The sequence below is a fragment of the Plecotus auritus genome, assembly GCF_963455305.1.
Source record: "Plecotus auritus genome assembly, chromosome: 5".
NCBI lineage: Eukaryota > Metazoa > Chordata > Mammalia > Chiroptera > Vespertilionidae > Plecotus > Plecotus auritus.
This window is the reverse complement of record NC_137776.1, coordinates 72544260-72569505: the sequence shown is the minus strand read 5'-3', so window position 1 is coordinate 72569505 and position 25246 is coordinate 72544260.

The window sequence follows — 25246 nt, the reverse complement described above, 5'->3', positions numbered from 1 at the left end:
ATGCCTCCCTCAGACTGATGACAGGCAGGGTGGGCTCCTACTCACCAGATCTGCCTCGGACACTGGTAGGACCAGAGATGGGGGCATGAGAGCGCTCGTTCTTGAGGTTTTCAGCTCCAGAGGGTGTCTGGAGGAGGACTGGTAACAGATTTTATTCTTTCCTAGCCTTCTACAGGCAAACCATATTCCCAAGCAAACAATCATTCTTCAAAAGACACCCAACGTTCACGTCGGCCTCCAAACTGGAAGTGGGTCTTTTCCAAATTCCCAAGGAGAAGCGACCTAGGGCGGGTCTGCTGCTCCTGATCAACCAACGCAGCCTTTCCTGGCCGCACCTCTCGGAGCTGGGCTCTGGGTGCCACAAAGGGAGAGGTTCCCTGAACCCACTTCCCACACACCTAGGCTAGGATACATCTCGTAGGAGGTGGCTTCAGTGCAGGGGCGGTGGTGGCCAGGTCCTCCAGCGCCTTGCCCCAGTGCCCCAGCCTCAGACGCGCCCCCACAGTTGCCCACACCACCAGTCACCTCAGCGCAGGCCCCAGCAGCCTGGTGTACAACCCACCCAAGCCAGCCGCCCAGCAGTCCGGCCACCACGTTCACTGCTGCCCTGTCTGCTGGGGTGGGGGCATGCTCCTAGCCGCTCTGTGGCCACTGGGAGCATGCCCCCACTCCTGGCATGTGCCTGCTGCTCAGAGGCCCTCCCTCCCTACACAGCCCAGCTAGGGATGCTATGGGCACTGCCATCTTTGTGGCGGAGTGACGGTTAATTTGCATATTTCCCTTTTATTAGATTTGATGCTGTAATAAACATAGATGTGCATATGTCTTTTCAAATTAGTGTTTTTGTATTCTCCAGATAAAGACACAGAAGTGGAATAGCTGGGCAATGTGGTAGCTGCACTCTTAATTTGCTGAGGAATCACCATATTGTTTTTCATAGTAGCTGTACTACTTTACATTCCCATCAACAGTGTATCAGGGTTCCCTTTTCTTTGTACAGTCTCTAACAATTATTATTTTACTAGAGGCCCAGTGCATGGATTCATGCACTGGTGGGGTCCCTTGGCCTGGCCTGCAGGGATTGGGCTGAAACCAGCAGTCTGACATCCCTTGAGAGGTCCTGGATTGCGGGAGGGTGCAGGCCATATAAGATCTTTGGTTAATATCTTTCTGTCCTCCCCCCTGCCCACTTCCCTCTGAGATTCATCAGTCTGTTCCATGTTTCCATGCTTGTGTGTTGAGCATCTGCCCCCGATAGCTACCAGTCAAACGGTCGAACAGTCACTTAAGCTTTTATATATATAGTAGAGGCCCAATGTACAAAATTCATGCAAGAGGCTCGACCCTCACAGCCCCAGCTTTGTCTGGAACGTCGTCTGGAAGGATGTCCGGAAGGTCATTAGGCTGTCCAGTCTAATTAGCATATTATACTTTTATTATTATAGATATAGATAATCAAGAAAAAATACTAAGGTTCATGTATTAAATTTTCAAGATTTTAATATTCAAATTTAGCAAAAATAGGCACTCTTCTTCAAAATAACCTTATCAAATTACAGTTTATGTATCATTCATCTACTACTATCTATTCTTTGTTCAAAATATTGGAAATACACAGTAGAAAAAAGACATTGAGAGGTTTATGATTCAGTGAGAGGAGGAAGATCAATCAGTGATTGCATCACACTTGGCAAATGCTAAGAGAAAGTTATATCAAGACTTCTGTGAGCACAGGTCAGAGGGGAATTGAGCCTAGAGTGGTTTCCTGGCGGAGAGGATGCTTGAGGTAGATGTATAAGGATGATGAAAGTTGGTGTTACAAGGAAGGAAGGAAAGCTAGGGAAAAGGAGATGATGAGAAATGGTATTCCAAGAAGTAAGTGACTGTGTGAATATAGGGAACATGAAATGGAAGACTGCAGGAGATAAAGCTGGGAGGTACACAGGACAAGATTAAGAAAGACTTTTGTACCATTAAGGAGAAAACCACAGGCCCAAAGTGGCATCACTTGTGCTAAAGCCCATGATACCAAACCTAGACTGAAAACCTGACCTACTTGCTGTTTCAACCTTTCTTAGAAATGTAATCTTAATCAACCAGTTCTGAATTTTCTAGTCAAGCAACAGTAGTAACCTCACAATAAATTCAATAAAAAATTTAAAAACACACCTTGTCTTCTCCCACAAAAGAAGATACATATCTTGTTCTAAAAATAATCCTTTCTTTTTTTTTTTTTTTTTTTGTTAAAAGTTCCCTTGCCCCACCCTTCTTCCTCTAAAAACCTTTCATTTTGGACAATCCCTGATTGCCCTTCTAGTTGCCAGATGGGAAGCTGCCTGATTTATGAATCCCTTAATAAAGCCAATTAGATCTTTAAATTTTCTTGGTTGAATTTTGTTTTTCAACAGTCCTAAGCAAGCTTCTTTGGGTTTGGTCCTGAATGGTATAGGAAACTACTAAAACATTAAACATCTAATTATCTTACCAAGTATATGTTTTAGAAAGTTCACCAGAAGCACAATGCACTGGACAGGACTAAACCAGAGGCAAAGAATCCAGTTAGGAGACAGTTGCCATGATTTAGGAAGGTGGTGGTTTGCCTAGAGAGTAACTGTGGGGGTAAGAAAACAGAAACAGAGTTGAAAATATGTAAGAGAACTGACTAAACTCGGTGACTGATTGAATGTTATGGATGAGAAGAAATGGAAAGTCAAAGATGACATGGGTTGAATGTTATGGATCAAAAAGAATGGCAAGTCAAGGCCAGTGAATCCAAAAGAGACTAGATGAAGAATGAAGAATAACAGTCAGATGATGGAAGCTCTGGGAGGACTGAGTGGAGAGGGAAGAGATGCTGAAGAAGCCTGAGAGGTGAACAGAGAACTGGGAGGGAAAACAGAGGAAGGAGCCATCACACAAGGGAAGGAAGGAGAGAGTTTTTAGGAGGATGCGATGGCGAATAGTGGCTCATGCCTCAGAGAGTAAGACACTGACTGAAAATCATCCAATGGCTTGGTTGCAAAGTTGAGTACAGAAATGTAGACTATTCTTTCAAAAAGCTTCACCTGTGCAAGAGGTGTGACTATTACTATGATGATGAAAGAGACTTAGCATGTTCATATGGAAAGAGGAAGTCGAAGGGGAGAGACTACAGATTCAGGTAACGGAAAGAATGATGGAACAAAGCTCCTGAGAATAGAGGAGAGGGTGATATGTATTTCTCCAAGGCCCTGGTCAAGTCACGTTGTACTCTGTGTGAATTTAGCTAACTGGAGCACAACTCCGGAGGCTCCATTTACATCAAATACAACACGAGTGGTGCCTCCAGGGTTGTGCATGGCTGGCAATCCTAAAAAGGCAAAGCATGAATAGAAGGATTACCCACTTCACCTTTGCACCCCTATCTGAGTGACAGTCTAACCCACTGAAGCAAGCTGTACTGAAATAAAGGTTAACTATTATGTAGTCAGATGTTAGTTAAACAAGTACAATTGACAGAGAATTATAGCTAAGTATTGTTTTACCAACCCAATTCTCTTCATATACCACTCAGCCTACACATTTATTTATTCTGATGCCTCGCTCACTGTTATGCTAGACTGTGAGACTGCAGAAGTATGCTAAACAGTCAGGATCCTCAAACTGATTATAATATGGTTTGAGAGACAAGTCGTATCTACTCACTAGAAACTGTTAGGAGACACTGTTAAATAATGTGTGGAGACACAAACACTAAAAGTTAAAAGATTGTCATTAATTGAGAGAAAAGGAAATTTAAGATCAGCTTGTTTAGTGGTTTTCAAACTGTGTTTCCTGGAACCCTGGGGCTTCAGGGAGATGCCTCAGGAGTTCCACAAAGAATGATGTATTCTGCTGCCAAACACTGAGGATCTCCATTGCTACAGGAAGCTAACAACAGCACTGTTTGCAATAACAAAAAATTAGAAACAGCCTAAGTATCTTTTAATAGCGGTCTGTTTAAATAAAGTATAGTTCCTTCATATAATGGAATACTAAATAATTGTTTTTAAAGGAAAAATAAATCTGTATGTATTGCTAGAGAAAGATCTTCAAGAACTATTACATGTGTAGCTTATATGTACATTAAATGTTATTTCTGGAAAGACACAAGGTATTGAGAATTTTATCTCTTGGTAGTGAGATTGGGAGCGAATTAGGGGGGAAAAATGAAAATTATTGTTCTAGCCTAACTTCCTCGTTTTATTGATAGAAACAGGTTTAGGAATATTGTGGCTTACCCTAGGCTGTACAGGTAATATTAGACAAAAACCTAAAACACAAACCCAACCTTTTGATCTTTTGTTTGCTTCTCTTCATAAGTCAGGATGAGATTGCTGTGGACAGGAAGGGTTGGCAGAAGCAATCAATCTTTCTCATCTTGATAGCAACACATTCCCCCCCTTTCTCTATCATAAATTATCTCTCATTCACTTCCTATCCTGGACACAACTAGCTTTTCTGTTGACCTAACATGTATAGTTTCACTCATCAACAAGAGATACTCAAAATATCTATTAACTAGAGGCCTGGTGCATGAAAATTCATGCACTCGGGGAAGGGGATCTCTCAGCCCAGCCTATGCCCACTCACAGCCCGGGACCCCTTGGAGAATGCCCACTCCTGGGGGGAGGGAGCGGGCTTAAGCTGCAGACATCCTTCTGGCAGCCTGGGAGCTCTCAGGGGATGTCCGACTAACGGTTTAGGCCCGCTCCCTGGTGGGGGAGGGGGGATGGGCCTAAGCCGTTAGTCGGACATCCTTAGTGCTGCCACAGAGGCAGGAGAGGCTCCTGTAACCACTGTTGTGCTGGCCAGCCATGAGCTGGCTTCTGGCTGAGTGCTCTCCCTGTGGAAGCACACTGACCACCAGGGGGCAGCTCCTGCATTGAGCATCTGCCCCCTGGTGGTCAGTGTGCGTTATAGTGACCGGTCATTCCAGGTCGTTCCGCCCTTACAGTCAATTTGCAGATCACCCTTTTATTATATAGGAGGACTGTTGTACTGATAGGATTTCAGTTCTTTTTGTTGTTAATTCTCACCAGAGGATTTTTTCCATTGATTGTTTTTCAGAGAGAGTGGAAGGGACAGGGAGAGACAGAGAGAGAAACATCAATGTGAGAGAAACACATTGTTGTAGTAACACATAGAAATGTTTAAAAATGTTTCAAAATGTTTCAAAATGTTTGAGTTAACTTCCCTGAAACTTAAAGCGTGATATTAAAGACACATATACCCTGAATGTGTGTATCCTATAGATAAGAATTTGAACTTCAATTACTGACTTAGAGTGACTTGCTATGATGGACATATGTTCACCTATGTAATTGCTAATTAACACGTGTAGCCCTGACGTAGTTATAAGATAAACACCTGGACTGCTGTGGGTACGAACAGGCTATAAAAACAGATCCTCGAAGAGACCTCTTCAATCATTGCTTGATCGCTGGACGCCTTGCTGTCGCTGATCGCATTGATCCCTGCGCCACACTGGTGGCTCCATCGCTGAAAGCTTGCCTTCGCTGATAGCTCCCAGTCTGGGTTCCATCCCCCTCCCCGCTCTGCTCTGCTGGAAGGCAGATGAAGGGCGAAGGGCCGAGCCTCGAATCCATCCCAGCTATGCCACAGCAGGGCACAAGGATCTCTGATGGTGACCCCGCCCCCAAACCTAAATTCCGTTCCTGACCTGACTTGCCAGCCAGAGACGGTGACGCTGCTGTCGCAAGAGGAGAGCCACATCTTGGGATCCCGTTAAGCCTATACCCACGGCACCAGGAATTTGTGTGAGTAATAAAGTGCTGTGTGATCTGCAACTTCATAATTTTATGTGGCATAATTCCTCTGGCAGTCTCTATAAAATTACTCACATGTTTTAATTATAAGATCAGATATTAAGGCCTGCCCTCGGTCCTGCTTGCTTAGAGGAGTCTCTTTGCTAGCAACTACTTAAAATGTCCGAACACCTGCACAGTTAAGTTTATCTGAAGGGGCACCTCAGATAATAACCCTCCTTTCTCCGACACAAATCTATTGGTTGCCTCCCACATGGGCCCTGATCAGGGATTGAGCCTGCAACCTAGGTACAAGCCCTTTACTGGAATCAAACCTGGAACCCTTCAGTCCCCAGGCTGATGCTCTACCCATTGAGCCAGATCAGCCAGGGTATATTTTAGTTCTTGAAGGACAGAGTCTGTCCCCACTCAGGCAGTAGGGCTGCCTTGGAACGCACAGTTAGTACACATTGGTTAAATGAAATGCCTGTTGAATGTATAGATTTCCTGGGAGACAATGGCTCCAGGCCCAAGCAGGCGATACCTCTGGCTGGAACTTTACTCTGATTCCCACGTAATGTGGGAACTGTGGGTGTTTTTCAGGACTCTTCTATACCTTGGTTTCCACATTTGTAAATAGGGATATTACCTGAGATGCTCACTTGGCTGTGAATGACATAAAGGCTCTAAACAGTTATCATTTTAGGTGGAGGGAGTATATTTTGGTGGAGAAAGAAGCCAAGCTCTGTCCTTCACCAGTGTGTGCCTTTAGGCAAGTTGTGTGCTTTAACCTTTGCAACTATCAGTATCTTTGTCTGTTAAATTAGAATAATAACACCTAACTCCTGGGGTTATTTTTAAGAATAAATGAAATAATGAATGTAAAGTGCTTAGCTCATTGTTTGATACATGAAGCATGCAAATAAGGTTAGCTGTTACTGTTTTATGGACTTTACATTTTAACATATAAAGTTATTTGGTGTCTGTTCAGGTCACTTCAGCACTTTCTCATGTTAGCGTCATTAATATCATTTCAAATTCTCTTTTGAACATCAAGCAAACCAAGAAATCTATTTTATGTCAGCAAATCAAGCTGTCACATGTGTACAATTTTTAAAATTAAGCAACTTCCATGTTCAAGGCTCTGGGATAGGTACTGAAGATACGGGAATGAAAATGACACAGTTCCTGTCTCAGGACGCTTTGATTCCAGTGGGCTTGCCTGTCACTCTCAAACACAAGCAATAGTCATTGTAGATGTGGGAGAAAATGTAGGCAGTGGCAGCTGTAATTGATTTGCAGGCTTTATAGGTGGACTGAATGACATTATTCATATGTTCTCCAACTTTTTGGTTCCAGGATCTATTTATATTCTAAACATTAATGAGGATCCCAGCATGCCTTTAAAAATATGGGTTATAGTTGGGAAAACTGGACAGTCACATACAAAAGAATGAAACTGGGCTCCTGTCTTATGCCACACACAAAAATCAACCCCAAATGGGTTAAAGGCTTTAACTTTAAGAGCTGAAACTATAAAACTCCTAGAAAAAAACATAGGGGTAAGCTCCTTGTCATCGGTCTTGGCACTAAACTTGTTAATTTGACACCAAAAGAAAAGGCAACAGAAGCAAAAATAAACAAGTGAAGTGAGACTATATTCAATTAGGAAGCTTCTGCACAGTAAAGGAAACCTCAACCTATAGAATGTGAGAAAATATTTGCAAATCATATATCTGATAAGGGGTTAATATCCAAATTATATATAGAACTCATATAATTCAATAGCAATCAATCAATCAATCAATCAATCAATAAACAAGCAATCTGATTTAAAAGGTACAGAGGAACTGAACATTTTTCCAGGGAAGACATACAAATGGCCAACAAGCACAAGGAAAGGTGCTCCACATCACTCACCATCAGGGAACTGCAAAACAAAAACCACAATGAGATTGTCACCTCTCCCCTGCTGGAATGGCTGTCCTCAAAAGGACAAGAGATAAGGCGTGCTGGCGGCGAGACTCTGGAGAGAAGGAAACCCTCTGCACTCGTGGTGGGAATGTAAATTGGTCAGCCATTGTGGGAAACAGTATGGCATTTCTGAAAAAAAAAAAATTAAAAATAGAACTACCATATGACCCAGTAATCCCACTTCTGGGTATATATCCAAAAGTTACAAAAACAGGATATTGAAGAGACAGCGCACTCCTGTTACATTGTTATTCCCAATATCCGAGATATGGGAACAACCCTGTGTCCATTAACGACTGAATAGATAAAGAAGATGTAATATATATATGTATGTTTACAAGTATACACACATATATAATAGGATATTATATATGAGAAAGAAGAAAATCCTGCCATTTGAAACAAAAGGAGAGGACCTTGAGGGTATTACGCGAAGTGAAATAATTCAGGCAGAGAAAGACAAATACTGCATAAAATTAGTTATATATGGAATCTAAATAAAAAGTCAAATTCATAGAAACAATGTAGAAATGTGGTGGCCAGGATCTAAGGGGTGGGGAAATAGAGATTGGTAAAAGGATACAAACTTTCAGCTATAAGATGAATGGTATCTGAGGATCTCATGTATAACAGGGTCTCTATAATAGGTAGCACTAGAATTGAAATATGCTGAAAGTAAAACTTGAATATTTTCACCAAAAAAAGAGAGAAAAATGTATGAGGTGATGGATGTGCTAATTAGATGAAAGTAATCCTTTCACAATGTGTATGTATACCAAATCAGCATGATGCACACTTTAAATATCTTACAATTTCATCAATTATACTCAATAAAACTGAAAAAATAAAGTGAAGTAAAATATGTATTATAGCTATTGTTGTTAACTATATTAGAAATCAAAGCACAGACATTTAAATATTTATATTTAACATAATATTTAGATATCAATATGTTAAATAATATTTTAATTAATAAAGTATTTAAATATTTATTTTATTAAAACAAAAATAAAGCAATTACATATTAACATAAATAACATTCTTTTGAAAAATAATTATGGTTGTGGTAGAGAATAGATGATAACATTGAGTTTTGACCTGCCTTTGGAAAAGGAGAAAGTAAAAAGCTATTCCATGCTGATGAATAGATTCAAAGGATGCCTATCCATGACCTGTGATTCAGTCAGACCTATACCAAGCCAGACTTTTTTGTGGCTTAGACTTTGAGACCACCAGTGTTATCCCAATCTTGCTGTGCCCTATTTTTTTTTGTCCTTGAGAACTGCCTGTCCAAGGCTGTTCCTCGGCGAGGAAGGTTATATGTTGCGCAGTGGGAGAGGACTGCTTGCAAACTCTGACATTTGGGCTTTCCAGCCAGATGTTGGACAGACAATATTAGGAGTGATAAATGTAGACAGACAGGGCATAGCCTCCACACCATGCAGGAAGAGGACAGGGAATTAACTTCCTAAACTCCCACTTTTGTTAAAAGCAGCTCAACAAACAAATCCAAACATAGTATTTTCACCTTTGTTTGTTGTAGGTTAGTCTTACTTAACCCAATACACGGTGAGCTTCCAGAGTCTGAGCGTGCTTCTTATCATTCTGCTCTTTCCTTTTCTCTTGACCATATATTTAACTCAATGTTGAACACTTAGCAAATAAAAAGTATCCAAAGTTAGAGCCATGTCTCCTTTCTGAAATCTGTTTTCTATGTTTCCCAATGTCTAGGTATAGTATCACCATTTTCCCAGCCTTCGAAGATAGAAAATGCAGTCATCTTGAATCCCCATCCCCCCGCCCCTGCCACCCCCCTTTTATGGCCAGTTCTGGTTTTACAGAAAGTCTGAACTCAGCCAGGTAGAAACATGCAATGATTTCACAGTTCCTCTAGTCACTGTTTTCAACAGAGTTCTGTCAAATTTCCCTTCTAGATCCCTTAAATTTTAAGGCTTAAAACATCTTCAGCACTTCACAGAGCTTTTAGTTCCTTTCTCCAGCACAGAATAAGACTTGCTTTCAATTATTATTTAAAAGTCCAGTCCAGGTTAAAAAAAAAAAAAAAAAATCAAACCTTTACTTTCTTTCCAATCTAAACCATGTCACTCTATCTCACAGATCAAGTTTGCCCCAGGTCTAGAGTGGCCTGAACTGGGAGGCCCACCCCCAGGTCAGAGCCCCGTGGGATCTTAAACTTTCAGTGACCCAGGGATTGCTGTGTGTTCCCTCTTCTTCCTTGGCCTGCTCTTGTTCCATCATTATATACTGGGTGTCTAGGGGGAAAATAACTTGTTATTTAATTTATAGGTCTCTGGATCAAAATGAACATCCTCCGGACCTAATATAGACAGTGTCACAAGATCCTGAACTTTGGGCCTATCCCATGAATAAATATGAATTTTGGATTGCCTCTTTTGGGGACAAGGTAAATATATGGTGCAGAAAGGAAGAAATGGTTTCATGAGAACAAGAGGGCAGATGGTGATTGTATTCTTCTCCACAATATTTGCTGCTACCCCCTAAGGGGAGCTACACATCCCTGCCCCATTGGCATCAGGCTTGCCCATGTGACTGACTTTGGTCAACAAAATGAGGGCAAAGTGGTATGTGCCACCTCGGAGCAGAAGCTTTAAGGGCATTTTCTTCCTGCCACGAGACCCGTGCTGAGATCTGTAGTGTCTAAAACAGGGGTTGTTCCTTCAGCCTGCACTCCAGCGTGCAGAGAACTCACAGCAGAGTCCCAGCAGACCTCAGCAGGCATATAATGTGAGCCCGGAGTAGACTTCATTGCTGTGGTCACCAAGACATGGCTATTGTTACCACAGCACAACCTAGGCTAAGACTGCTAGCCTTAATCTGCTTGTTAAATCCTTAAATTATTTCACATTCCGTGTGTTTCCTCTCCTTCCCAGCTTTTACTTATCCAAGGCCGCTTGGTTGGAGCAGGTTGGACTTGGCTTGTAATCCTGACTCTACCATTTTTTATCTGTGAGACCTTGGGCAAGTTGTCTGACCTCTCCTCTCATCAGTTCATCTTAAAAATGAAGCAAATGCTACTAAGATATCATGTTGATGAGAGAATTTCATATCTCAACCATGCCTGGCATAACATAAGCACTTGATAATAATTTTCTGCCCAACTTTATTCCTTACTGGAGAGGAAGGGAGGGTTAATCAGTTGCTTGCTTTTTTGTTGTTGTTGTTGTTCTAAGAATTTCCTGGTAACACTTCTAGCTTCTATTTCTTACTTCCAAGTTTAAGAAATGTGACACTGTCCTAAATGTAGTCTAACAAGTAGGAGACTTAACTTATGTTATTTTGCTCTTCCACCTCTGAAGTCCTCTATGCTTAATTTGCAGTTTCATAATCTACTTTCTAGTCATGCCTCATCCTTATTCCCATATGCTATATTCTAAATTCTGTGAGAGCCACATCGATATTAGACTCTAGAGCTTTCTAGAACCTAGGACACTGTTGTGTATGACAGTTAATAGAATCAATAAATATTTACCCTTTGCGTAAATAAAAAATGATGAAACTATTTTTAAGGCTATTTGAACACAGGGTGTGGTTTTTTCTATGAATAAGTGTCCCACTGGTCTATGAAAATAGGAACTTTCTGTCCCAATCTTCCCGAGACAGACCTTCTTGGAAGTAGACTGACAAATTCCTGAAGTGAGGCATACAGAGCCAAAGCTCTCATTTAAAATAGTTTCTCAGGGTTAGAAAATATCATTTGGAAACTTAAAGCTGAAGGCCCTGTATTCTAAAAATAAATTTAAAAAATTGAATTGTATTGTTGTGTTTGTTTTTGAGCAAAACACAAGTTCCTTGCTGATTTCTGTTTGTTTTCTCTGGGAACCAAGTTGTTGTACTACACCCAAGCATGTATCATTTCACGACAATGACTCAGAAAGCAGTGCAGATGTCATGGCTTACCTAGTCCCTAAAAAATGCCTACCATGCAGGAAATGAAATCAGGTTCCTGGGCTCAGCAGAAATGGGGTGAGGATAAAGAGCTGCTTTGAATTTGTGGGCTTTCCCGGACTACTTTGGAAACATCTCATGCAAATCCAAACAGTATCTGGGTCACAGATAGTTTTTGACCAGTAATTTCTGAATATCGTTTTAGCCTTCTAGTACATGTAGAGGTAATGGGCCCATTTGCAAAAGAAAACAATCTGAATAATTTAGATCGTTTGATACCTTTCTACCAATGAGGATCTTTTTCTTTTTCATAACAGTCTGCCGTTCTAGAAACCCTTTCCAAGGCCAAATATTTTATTATGCTGAACAATAAATAAAGTCTACTCACTGAGTGCTTTTACCAACAACTTAAATATGCATGATCTGTTGTTTCTGAAAATGTCTTTTTTGTATATATATATATATAAATTTAGTTCAGCTTTTAACCAAGAAATAGCTTGCTAGAAATATGAATTGTATCATTGTATTTGACAAAACATTTAGTCTGTAACTCTTATTACTTTGGAAGCCTGTCAGATGCTATTTAGAAACTTTGTCTTTAGTCTTGGTTATAATAAACCAAAAGTACCTAGAATTCTATGGGACACAGACTGGCAGGAAATGTTGAGTGCACCATCTTGGGGGAAAAGCAGAGACTTTTACAAGAAGACTTCAATATGCAAATAGAGAAAAATTTAAGAATATGCAAACAGAAAAAAATGAATAATGAATTTAAGAAGAATAGACAAATCCAGATGTAAAGCAAATTATTTCATACTCTGACATCCTGGCTTTGTATACGATTCTGAAAATGGGGCTGTTAAATTTCTGCCATGACAGAGAAGTTTTTGGGGCGGGGCGGTGGGGGGGAATCCCGAAGATGACCACAGCCTAAAAATGCACAGCTTAGAGGGGAGTTTCCAATGGACTTGATCTTAGGCCAAGGCCTAGGTCAATTATTCAAAGTACCCCCCACAGTATAACTAAAAGCTTGCATCAGCATTTATGCATAGAAAATAAGAGTTAGTACTAACAGTCCTCAGGAGGGAGAAACAAACTCTGAAGCAGTGAGCTTAAAATACATTCAAGAACCTCAACTAACATACTGTTAAAGATTATCAGCCCTGACTGAATTTGAGTCTAAATGTTATAGCTGGCTCAGGGTTGGCCCTGTGAAAAGCAGCACCAACAAATGACCCCGAGATTGCTTGCTATACAATGCAGTTTTGTCTCTTTTCCTAATTTGTGGGGAAGGCAAAGAACCATCTCTAGGCATTGGGTGTATAAGCAATAGACATACAAAAAGTGGGGAAAAAAGAAAAAAGAAAAGCTTTCAGAGTACACATCATGGTATTTTAATATTCAGTACTTAAATGGCATTTCATTTCCCAACATCACACTCCAAAGAGAGTCTAAATATGTTTTATCCAGCACCAAGGAAGAGACAAGGGAGCAAGGATGCAGTTTGGAGTCTGGTGGACTTGAGTGTAAGCACTGCTTCTGGGCTTGGGCAAGTCATTGAATCTGAGTCTCAGTTTCCTTACCTTCAAAATAAAGGTGAATAAAAATACTTTTCTCTTTCATTTTCTGTGAGATTAAATGATCTGGGTTAGAACACCAGACTTCATCTCTTGAATCTGCCATATTTTTTTGGACTCATCTATATTCTTTATGGACTCTACCACATTCTTTTTGGCAATCTCAGTGCTTGGCAAAGAGTAAACATTTAATAAGTGTTTACTAAATGAATGAATGAATGAATGCCCTATTGAAGCACTGGCAAGTACAAGCCTGACTCAATAAATGTAAGTGCTCAATAAACGTTACTTTTCCAGAGGTAAAGTAGCAATGGGATTAACCTGCAAAATTCAGCCAAAGATATTATTAACAACTCTCTCTCTCCACACTAAGACTTGAAGTTTGGCCTAGATGAGAATAAGGTAGGAAACATTGCCAAATCTAGGAATTATCATTTGCTTTCAAAAAGAGGGAAATAGAGAAAACTAGTAGGACAAAACCAATCTCATCATCACATAGTCGTTTCCATGGGGGAAATATCATTTTTCTTCACTGAATTCTGCAGTTTAGCCATGGGGATATAATTGAATTCTTTGGTAATTATTTATTCCTTTACATAAATGCCTAATTTTTTGGAGAATTTGTTCAAGGTAAACTTAACTCAAAACATTCTCCTGAATTAGACTGTTGGACCCATTTTCACATGAAAAGTCTGATCAGATAATTAAATTGCACTCATATATGTGTCATTCAATAGTATAGCAATTTATAAATTATGTAATTTAAATAAATGTTTAAATGATCTTTTCCATAGATAATATTATCGTTCTAGTTATATATTACATATAATGGACTTATTTTTTTGTTGTTGCATTGTAAGAGATACTATAATTATAACTTAATCCATGTAAATGTTTTCTTCTAGCCAACAGAAACACTGACATAAAGATAGGATTTTCCATGTACATCAGAATTACTTCAAATATTTATTATAATTATCATAAAAATAGTAATATAAGATGTATCATATAAATGGCATAAGGGAAAATGAATGCATGTATTAAATGTTATTTAAGAAGGCTTTTTTTTTTCAAGTAATCAGCACAGGAAAGGATCAGATAATGTCATTTTCCTAAAGTTACTCTTTCATCCTTGAAGACACACCTTGTGTTAGCAATCTCAGGGCTTGCTTTTTAGCAAGTCAAGACGTCACTGAAGTAACCATAAATCTTTATATATGATGGAAATTTTGAGTTAATTGGCATTACAAATTCTTAGTGTGATAACTCAGGCCTGGCATTGATGACTATGACTTTTTCAAGACAGACAGGCAAGGACTATAAGAATGAATTGTATACCCAAGATATATACTAGTACACTTGTGCTCTGACTACAAAATTCAAATGTTACTAAATTCACAGAAAGTTCCTGAATAAACCTAAATGGGAGGTGAAGGGAAGCTCAGTGGGGAAGAAATGGCAACATACAAGACTACTAAGCCTCAAAATCAGGAGGAATTGACTTGAGGGAGAACAATGAAGAACTAATATAATCTTCCAAATCATAGCAATTGAGTATTTTGGGGCTATCTTCCATTATAAATAGTAAAATACGGAGAGAATTATTGATTCATTTGCTTTAAGGCACAGCTTTATAGCTTTTAAATTCAGGATCTCAAAAAAGGACCCAGGAGGTGAGTACATAATCACATCCATGAAAGGGAGATTGGTGGTTTCACTCAGCCTTAAAGTTTATGCTCTGCTTTAAACCAAGATCTGTAAAACCTTCCTACCATACCACAAAACAGCATTCTGTCGATGGCATTGGTGTCATACTTTCACATCCTCACCTTTGGAGCAAGGCATATATAAATATTAATTATCATAGATAATTGGGGGCTCATATAAATAAAAGACCATTGAAGAAGTTTGGACTTTTAGCCACTAAATAGATATTGAATGAGAATTTTGCAATTACTATGCAGCCCAGTTTCAGGGCTGTGGCTACAAATAACCCAATGAGCCAAGAGCTAGACCCTCCACGATCTGGAATTACTTTCACTTCTCCATTATGCCTTGTATTTGGAGCATGTAGGGATTTTCCCTTTGTGCATGCTTATGTGCCAGGATATTGAACTGCTGCCTTCTCCCATTGATGACTGCATCAATGTGACTTCCTATTTTTTAGGAAGAGGCTTTATCTCAATTCCTAAGACAGTCTCCAGTTTCCTGTTGAGAATGGAAGCCCATCCAAATCCAGTCTGTTATCCTAGGGCAATGGTGACTTGTTTAGCCTCTGACAACCATGTATTGTCAGAAGTCAAGACATGTCTTTGTTTATCACTTTTCATTAGTCTTGCCACAAAGCCCCTGCTCAATGATTTCCCAAATGATATTATAGTGGATGCTTTTGTACTTTGCCCAGATCCTCTCTTCTGAGTTGATCTTTCTGCTATGGACTGAATTGTGTCTCCCAAATTAATATGCTGAAGCTCTTACCTCCAATATGATAGTATTTGGAAGTGGGGCCTTTGAGAAGTAATTAGGTTTAGATGAGATTACGAGGATAGGGAACCCATGATGTAATTAGTGTTCTCATAAGAAGAAGAAGAGACATCAAAAAGTTTGTGTGCTCTCCCCATCCTCCCGGCCCCCCCACCCCCCGCTTCCAAATACTGTCCACATGAAGGGACACACTGAGAAGGTGACTGTGTGCAAACCAGGAAGAGGGTCCTTACCCAAGAACAGAATTGGCTGGCACCTCAATCTTGAACTTTCTAGCTTTCAGAACTGTGAGAAATAAATTCCTGTTGTTTAAGCCACACAATCTGTGGTATTTTGTTATGGCAGCCAGAGCTGACTAATACAATATCTATCTTCAGCTTCTGAGAAAATCAGCTGCTGAGGCTCACAGCTGTGTTCCTCACTGATCACTGCCTTACCCAAGGTTATAACCCTCTCCAAGCAGGAGGCCAAGGCCAGAATGGCTGATTGGAAGCTACAAAAATTCAGCTCCTTTGATTTATTTTGGGACAACTCTAAATGGCCATCCTTCCTCTCCCTGTAGGATTAGCCAAAGACTTAATTGCAACCAATTTGTAGGCAAAATCCTCTCTCTGCCTAATCGTGCCTTCTTCACTTCAATGCAGGCCTGTCTCCTGAGATCACTTCCTAGTGACCCTTCTGCATGCCACTCCCCAACTGTGAGTCTATTTCTAGGGAATCCTATTTAAGTTAGCAATGATTGCTTAATTGTGAATATCATCACTTCTTGGAGACTATTAATGTGCTGCCTCACCCATTAGAATCTTAAGCATCAAAGTTATTCTGGATTGATAGAGAATTTATGGAGTCAGCCCTTCATCCTAGAAACCTAATCCTCTTGACTTTGACTCTGTTCATTTTCTGCTTCTTCCCCTCCCTCCTAATCCACTCCTCAGCTTTTGCTGCCTAAACTGAATCCATGCAGGTTGTATTTAATACTCTAGTGAGACACAATTATTCCTTAGCACCAAATCTCACTGTAGTGCAGTGGTTCTGAGAGTTTTCATGTTCTGAGACACACTTGGATTCTGGAATATTTGTTAGCTCACTTAGACAGGTTCCTTTGCATCCATAATTATGACACTCAATAACCTCTCTGTCATGTCACTAAGCACATACAACTGTTATTTGCCCTTTCAGGACTCTCAAATATTTCCAAGGCAAGGTCCTTGTATATTCTAGAAAACATGCAACTTTCACAAAGTCCAGGTTGCTCTCATCTACACTTTTTAACTCTATTGCTTACTCAGAACTTTGCACTGAAATATATAACCTATTCAGCTCAATATAGCTTCTGAAAAATATGATAAAATCAACAACATTATCTGTTGTAGCAAAAACAAAAATTACCCACTGATCTAAATTGGTAGCAAACCATCAAAGGATACTGTAATATACGTGTTGAGAACTAATTCCGAAACTCTCAGGTTTATTAGTAGTTGCTGTGTATGTATGCAGTACACTGTATGCAGTTCTACTTAGTAACTTCTCAGTCTACTCTGTAGCAAGTTATCTAAACCTGAACCCAAACCAATAGTTTAAGTCAGGGTCATGTCCAAAGTATGTAGACCAAAATGGGTAGACTGACTAGAGGCCCAGTGCATGAAATTTGTGCACTGGGGGGAGGAGTCCTTCAACCCAGCCTGCGCCCTCTCCCAATCCGGGACCCCTCAGGGCATGTCCGCCTGCCAGCTTAGGCCCACTCCCCAGGGATTGGGCCTAAGCTGGCAGTTGGACATCCTTCTCACAGTCTGGGACCCCTCGCTCCTTATTGCCCACCTGCTTGCTGTTCCTTAGCGCTGCCGCAGAGGTGGGAGAGGTTCCAGCTACTGCCTCTGTGCTCATGAGCCTCCGGCTTCTGGCTGAGCAGCACTCCCCCAGTGGGAGCTCACTGACCACCAGGGGGCAGCTCCTGCATTGGTGTCTCCCCCCTGGTGGTCAGTGCACATCATAGTGACTGGTTGTCCCGCCGTCCGGTCGATTTACATATTAGGGTTTTATTATATAGGATACTTGAAGAGGGTTTATTCATGTTTGGCCTACAGGCCTAACAAACCCTCTACCACCTCCTATAACACATTTATATGATCAAGACTTAGGAATCAGCTGCCTATAGGCTGCGTGCTCTGTTATTTTTCAAAGTCTACCAAGAAACACATCACAATCACCTGAAATCCATGAAAAATGTGCATGCCTGGGTTTCACCTCAGACCTACTAATTCAAAATGTTGGAGTGTCATGCCCAGGAAGATATGCTTCTAGTATGTTTCCCATGCAGTTTTTAATGCACTCTGACACTTAAGGACCACAGTTATCAAATGGGCATATAGAAACCAAAGGCCTGGCCTCTTGATGGGGAAGTAGAAAGGCTGGGACTAACTAGTCTTTCCATGATTTCTCTTCTCTTCTACCTCCTAGAACTTCCCATCCCAGTGCCTAGTTCCCTCTTTGCCTTAAGCTCCTTATCCACCTCTACCCATCTGCCCCATGCTCCAACAAATAGCTCCCAGTCTCTTTTAATCAACTCTCCATCACCCACCATCAGAGAAAGCTCTCATCTGGGTATGGGCAGCAAGTGGACATCTGATTCAACCAACTCACATGTGTATAAGTGAAGTAATAATAGACCCTTGATTTTTGCCAGGGTCATTTTTGTGAGGGCCTCTCTCTCTCTCTCTCTCTCTCTCTCTCTCTCTCTCTCTCTCTCTCATTGAAAATTTTCCAAGAAAGAAGCAGCAAATGATGCACTAGGGCTTCGTCAGTGTTAGTTAGCCACCAGCTATCTTCCTTCTACTGTTTTTGCTTGAATTTTTAAAAATATATTTTTATTGATTTCAGAGAGGGAGAGAGAATCATTGATCGGCTGCCTCCTGCATGCACCCTATTGGGGTACAAGCCCACAACCTAGTCATGTGCCCTTGACCGGAATCGAACTGGGACCCTTCCGTCTGCAGGCTGATGCTCTATCCACTGAGCCAAACCAGCCAGGGCTGTTTTTGCTTTTTATTTGCTTTTAATTTGTTCAAATTTTTTTCTTTTCTCCACTTCTGAACCCTTCTCTACAAGCTCTCTCTCTGTTTTCACAATGACACTCTTGGAAGCAATAGTGAGTATTCAAACAGGGAGCAGGCTGGAAGTGGTGGTGTTGGGGACTGAGCCTTGTCTACTAATATTATCTTTCCTCATTATTGTTTCTATTTATTTAACTGCCTTGGTGATGTGTAACCCCTCCTCCCCCAGTCTGGATGCTGTGTAGTATCATATTCAGGGAAATTCCAGTCTGACTATGGGATCCAGTAGAATAATGAAGATATTTACTACAGTAAACAGGTGAAACGAGGTTTTCACATCATGTATCACACAGAAAACTTCTGAAAAAAATTGTTAGGCTTCTCTGCTTCTCCCCAAAATTTCTCTGCTCAGTGTGTCCCCTTCCCTCCGTGTGGCTACTTACTGTTTTGCTGTGTAAGGTTCACCCTCTTCCACACTGAGGCCTCATATATCACACTCCCCAAGCAGGCCTGCCTGCCTTGGAAAGAGATAGCTGGTCCTCGGCTCTGACTTCTCCCTGTGAGAATTTACATCCCTTCCTCCCACTAAAATTCTGCTGAATAACCTTCCCACTCCTTACATACAACCGGCTGACCCGATGACTCATCCATAGAGTACAACACCACAGGAATCTGAGGGGCGAAAATAACCATGTCCCTCTCCAGACCCAGCCGCTCTCACTCTCCTCTTTGCTCTTTGGAGGATCATGAATCATAAGCTGCAAGTAGAAAGAGGGGAGAGAGAAAGGGAGAGAGTTCAAGTTTTATTGGCTCTTTCATGAGAGTGAAGATACCCTGTTCCTGTTTATGAAGAATCCCCATCTCTAATTGCCTTTCCCCTATAAAACATCAGACACATAGTAGTTACCTACTGCATAATGGTTATTGAATATCATTCTGTAAGAGACAACATGAAAAGCTTCCCAGCTAATCTCAAATTGGTTTTATGCAAAATTTCTGAAGTCTTGTGAATTCTCTAAAACTTATTCCTAATCAAATGTAATTATAGATAAGTACTTAAAAATGAAAAGCTAAGTAAGCCTGGGATAATCTGCCACTTCATATTATTTAAGTTACTGCTACTGCCTAGTTATGAGTTGACTGTACTAATAAAATCTAAAATAAATCCAAGATCAAAATTAAGATAGAGGGAAGAAGAATAACATTTATGGAGTATACATGCTAAGGGCAGCTGTTGTCTGCATGTATAACTTTATTATCTTTACAGTGATTCTATAAAGAATGTATCATTATAATCATTTTCTGCAGGAAGAAATTGAGGCTCAGAGTGGTAAAATAACTTGCCCAAGGTCACAGGAACAAAACAGCAAGACCACGATTTGCACTCTGCTCTGTCAGGATCCCAAGAGTGTAATCTTTATCCACTATAACATGCTGCCTTTTGATGCTGCATTTTATCTTTCTTTGGGGAGTTGTCTTGGGCTTACTCTAGCTATTTTGTGGATGATGAAGAGTCATTTCTGTCTAGTTAAGCCTTAAACACCAAAGAACAAAGTCATCATTTTTCTACATATGAAAAGCCATTTAGAGTGTAGAATAGAGGGTTGTCGTTTTGAAGCACTCACACACATAGCAATTGCTGACCCAGTACAAGAATCTAACATGAATTGCCAAAGTCTTATTTATTATATTGTACCAAGGCCAGGAGACCTAGAAATCCAGTTTGGTATTGGCTTTCCAACTCCTGAGCTGAAAGGGAGCCAGGTAGAGTAAGCTGCCTTTCTCATTGTCTTCTTTCCAGAGGTCCCAAGCTAAGGCATCAATCATGCTTGCCCCTATATTCCAACTTGAGCAGCAGAGTGTGAGAGTGTGAGTCAGCCCTTCTTGTTTAACGTCTTCTGATTTATTCTACTACCTCATTCTTTATTTTTGCTTTTTGTTCCACTTTTAGCTCAAGATTCTGGGCATATAAAAATAAAATGTAAAATGTGATAGGTACATGCTTCAGTGACTTACAGAGGTAGATTCCAGTTTCCTTTTAAGGCCAGAACTATGGATTTTGCTTTTGTTTTATTGTTTCTTATCTATCCAACTGGGCTGCAAGTTTCCTTTAGGACAGGATGCAGGTCTTATTCATCTTTGTAGTCTGTTCTCCACCACCCCCCCACCCCCAACATGGCTTATCCCAGTGTCTTGCACATTAGAGGTCTTCAACCAATGCTTATTGAAATACACGTGTGAATAAATGTCGATGATGGAAGCAAAGAGTTCTATTTCTGTCCAATGCCAAAAAACAAAGCAGCCTGATTGTCTCAACGATTTAAAGATTTTGTTGCAGTCTGAATGAGTTTGAAGTCTTTTGTTCAGAATTGGCAACGGACTCTGCAGCATGTAGGACTTTTGGCTGCAAGTAACTGAGTGACAAACCAAAAATGGCCTAAAGAGTAAGATTAGATGAGATAATATGACAGCAGGCCTGCCTGCCTGCCCGTTGGTACACAAACAATGTCATCAAGAACCCAGACTTTCTGAATCTTTTACTTTTGCTTCCTGAGTGTCTAACGGTCACCAGATGACTATTTCATATCTAAACATCTTGTCTTGCCAGAACTTATTCCAAAGGTGGGAAAGAAGAGGCAGAGGTGGGTTTCCCCACATGTTTATCTCCTTTTATCAGTTAGGAAATTTTTTCAAGAGGTCTTTCAATATTCTTCCCCTTTCCTCTCATTGGCTAGCGAGGGTCACATGCTCATCTCTAGCCCACTGGCAGCTAGTGAGCAGAATTACCATGCATTATGATTGGCTTAGAGCAGTCATGGTTCATCCACTTGGAACTGCGTATCTCTAAGTCAGATACCTGCTATCTCCTACCTGAACAACATAGGTTTTTAGGCAGAAGAGAGAAATGAGTGTTGGCAAGGAAAACAGCAGCATCTGTTACCTCCTGTATGAAATAATTTGTCACAAGAAGTTTCTGCCAGAGATATAAACTAGTTTGTCTAACACATAGACTCCAGAACAGGGGCAGAGGCCTCATTTTTCTTTATTGTGTATCTATTATATACATATGTTATTTAATGTAATCCTCACACATCAACCTAGGAGGTAGGTATATTAATCAATGTACAGATGAGGCTACCGAGGCTCAGGGAGGTTAAAAACTTGCTCAAATTTGCACATAAGCTAGAGACCATCTTGAGATTCAAATTTATAAACATTTGACTCTAAAATTCATGTACTTCTCTCCATGTTTTAGAGTATGATGGTTAATTTTATGTGACCACCTGACTGGGCTACTGGGTGCCCCAACATTTAGTCAAATGTTATTTTGGGTGCTCCTGTGAGAGTGTTTTTAGATGAGATTAACACTTGAATTGGCAGACTGAGTAAAGCAGGTTGCCCACCATAATGTGGGTGGGCCTCATCCAGTCAGTTGAAGACCTAAATAAAATAACAAGGCTGACACTCCTTTGAATAAGAGAGAATTCTTCCTGCCTACCAGCCTTCAAATCAAAACACTGTATTTTTCCTGCCTTTGAACTGAAATGAATATATTCCTGGGTTTTCAGCTTTCAGACTAGAACTATACCATTGGCCCCAGGTTGCTGAGTCACTGTAGATCCTGGTACTTGTTATCCTCCATAAATTGCATGAGCCAATTTCATATAATAAACTATATGCACATATATATAACTAGGGGCTCAGTGCACAAATTTGTGCACCTTGAAAGGAAAGGAACTGTGGGCCACAAGGCTGCGGTGGGCACAAGGTCAGGTCTCAGCCCATCCTCCGCACCCCTACCTGGCCCCTGGTCCCCTGTCTGCTGGCAGCCCCACTTCCTCCGCCACCACCACTCCCATGTGCTGACAGTGCTGGCCCTGCTTGCAGCCACTGACGGCACAGAGCGATTGGGGCCAGTGCCAGCAGTGAGTGCAAGCAGGGACGGTGCCATCAGCGGATCCTACCCTGATTGCCCCTCAGGAGCAGGGGGAGGTGGAGAAGCCCTTAGGGGTGATCGGCGCCAACAGCCGGTGCAAGTGCCAGGAGGGACTGCGGCTTGCAGGTGCAAAGAATTTTCAGTAACCACCAGAGGCTCGCCCGGGTGACTGCAACTGGCGCCCCAACTTGGTCTGGCATTCACCTGCTCCACCATCCCTCCTGCTGTGGACGCCCGCCATGTTCCGCATGCACCCCCTGGTGGTCAGCGCACATCATAGTGACCGTTTGTTCGGTTGTTCTGCCATTCAGTCTATTTCCATATTAGCCTTTTATTATATAGGATTATATGTCAATTTAAGTAAATATAGATATGTATATGCACACATATACACACCCACATCCTATTGGTTCTGTCTCTCTGGAGAACCCTTACTAATATATTTAGATTTGGAACATTTGTATTCTTAAAAGAAGTCTTAACAAGGTCTCAAAGTTCTGTAACCCATAAAAGAAAATATCACAGAAAGCTTTGAAAGGTTTTTCAGATCTCAGTTGAGGGATGGAAAGAGAATATCCCTTGCAAACTTTCAGTAGTACTAACATTCTAGAATGCCATATCCGCACAGACCCAAAGAGTTTTAACCCAGGACAGCAGTTCTTAATCACTATGGCTAGGCATCTTGACTGGTTTCAATCAATTATGAACCATTATATAAGGTATTTGTTACCTGTAAGAGTTAAATACTAAAGTTTGACAATCTTTCTTTTTTTCTTAAATTTATTAATTAGAGCTACAAATCCTCACTTTCACTCACTTGTGTTTTAGTATAAAGCAAAGCCTTACGTGAGAGAGATAGGAAGGGAGATCCAGCTAGCATGCCAGAAACATAACCTGCAACCTAACTTATTAGAGTATGCCCAGAGTAGTGTATCCCACAGTGGAACCCTATGCAACCTGGGTATCCGGACAGGAAAATATTAAGAACCATTAGTGACCCTAAATGTATTCATGGCATCACACTTTCATAAAGAGCCTCTTATCAGGTGATAGGCTAGGATGTTATACCTTTTAGTACTTTTTCCTTGGAATTGATGAGTTAACCTGGGAAATGTCTCTGTCTTAAGTATAAAATAAATGTGTGATTGCCTCTCCAGTTTTGAGACTATATTCACAGTAGCCCAAATTTCCACTGGAAAACATCCCACCCTAATTCTCAGTCTATGGCTTGAATGGGACAAGAACCCACCTTGAATCCAGGGAGTGACTCATGATTGGTCAAAGCTTATCAGGGCATCTCATTCTTTTGCTTTTATTTATATCTTTGACAAAGTTTAAGCAAATGAGATGATAATGCACTCATTTCTTATGTGTGAGTATTAAATCATTAATTTGCTAAATAATCTACACTAATAAAAGAGAAACATGCAAATTAACCATCACTCCACTACACCCACAAGCCACGCCCACCAGCCAATCAGGAGCGACTATGCAAATTAACCCAAGATGGCAGCTGACCAAGGAGCGAGCAGGAGGCTTGGGTTTCCCCGGCGATGGAGGAAGCCAAACTTCCTGGCCTGCCCTGGCCTCCACTCAAGATTACGAAGTTTCAATTATAGAAGATAAATAAATCCCAGATACCAGGGCCTCCACTTAGGTCGCCAGGGGGTGTGGCTAGCCTGCAAACCACCACAGGCCCCTCGCCCAGGGCACCCCATGCCCCAAGGGAACCCCCACCCTGATCCGGGACACCCTTCAGGGCAAACCAGCTGGCCCCCACATGTGCACCAGGCCTCTATCCTATCTAATAAAAGAGTAATATGCAAATTGTCCATCACTCCAACACACAAGATGGCTACCCCCATGAGGTCAAAGATCCTGCCCCGATGTGGACAAAAGATGGCCACCACAAGATGGCCAGCAGGGGAGGGCAGCTGGGAGGGACCAGGCCTGCAAGGGAGGGCAGTTGTGGGCGATCAGGCCAGCAGGGGAGGGCAGTTGGGAGGGACCAGGCCTGCAAGGGAGGGCAGTTGGGGGTGACCAGGCCGGCAGAGGAGGGAAGTTGGGGGGACTCAGGCTTGCAGGGGAGGGCAGTTAGGCATTAATCAGGCTGGCAGGGGAGTGGTTAGGGAGTGATCAGGCTGGCAGGCAGAAGCGGTTAGGGGCAATGAGGAAGGCAGGCAGGCCAGCAGTTGGGAGCCAGCAGTCCTGGATTGTGATAGGGATCGGGCCCAAACGGGCAGTCGGACATCCCTTGAGGGGTCCCAGATTGGAGAGGGTGCAGGCTGGGCTGAGGGACACACCTCCCCTGTGCACGAATTTTGTGCACCAGGCCTCTAGTCTTATAATATTAAAATTTGTAGAAACAATGCTCTGGCATATTTTGTCTAAATTTTATTATAATGGAAGAGGCCAAGGCTTCCCTTGTGTCTGAAAGCCCCAGTCTAGACCACTGATTCCAGATCACTGACCTATTCACTAGCTGAGTTCTTCACTAGCTGAAGCTCTCCA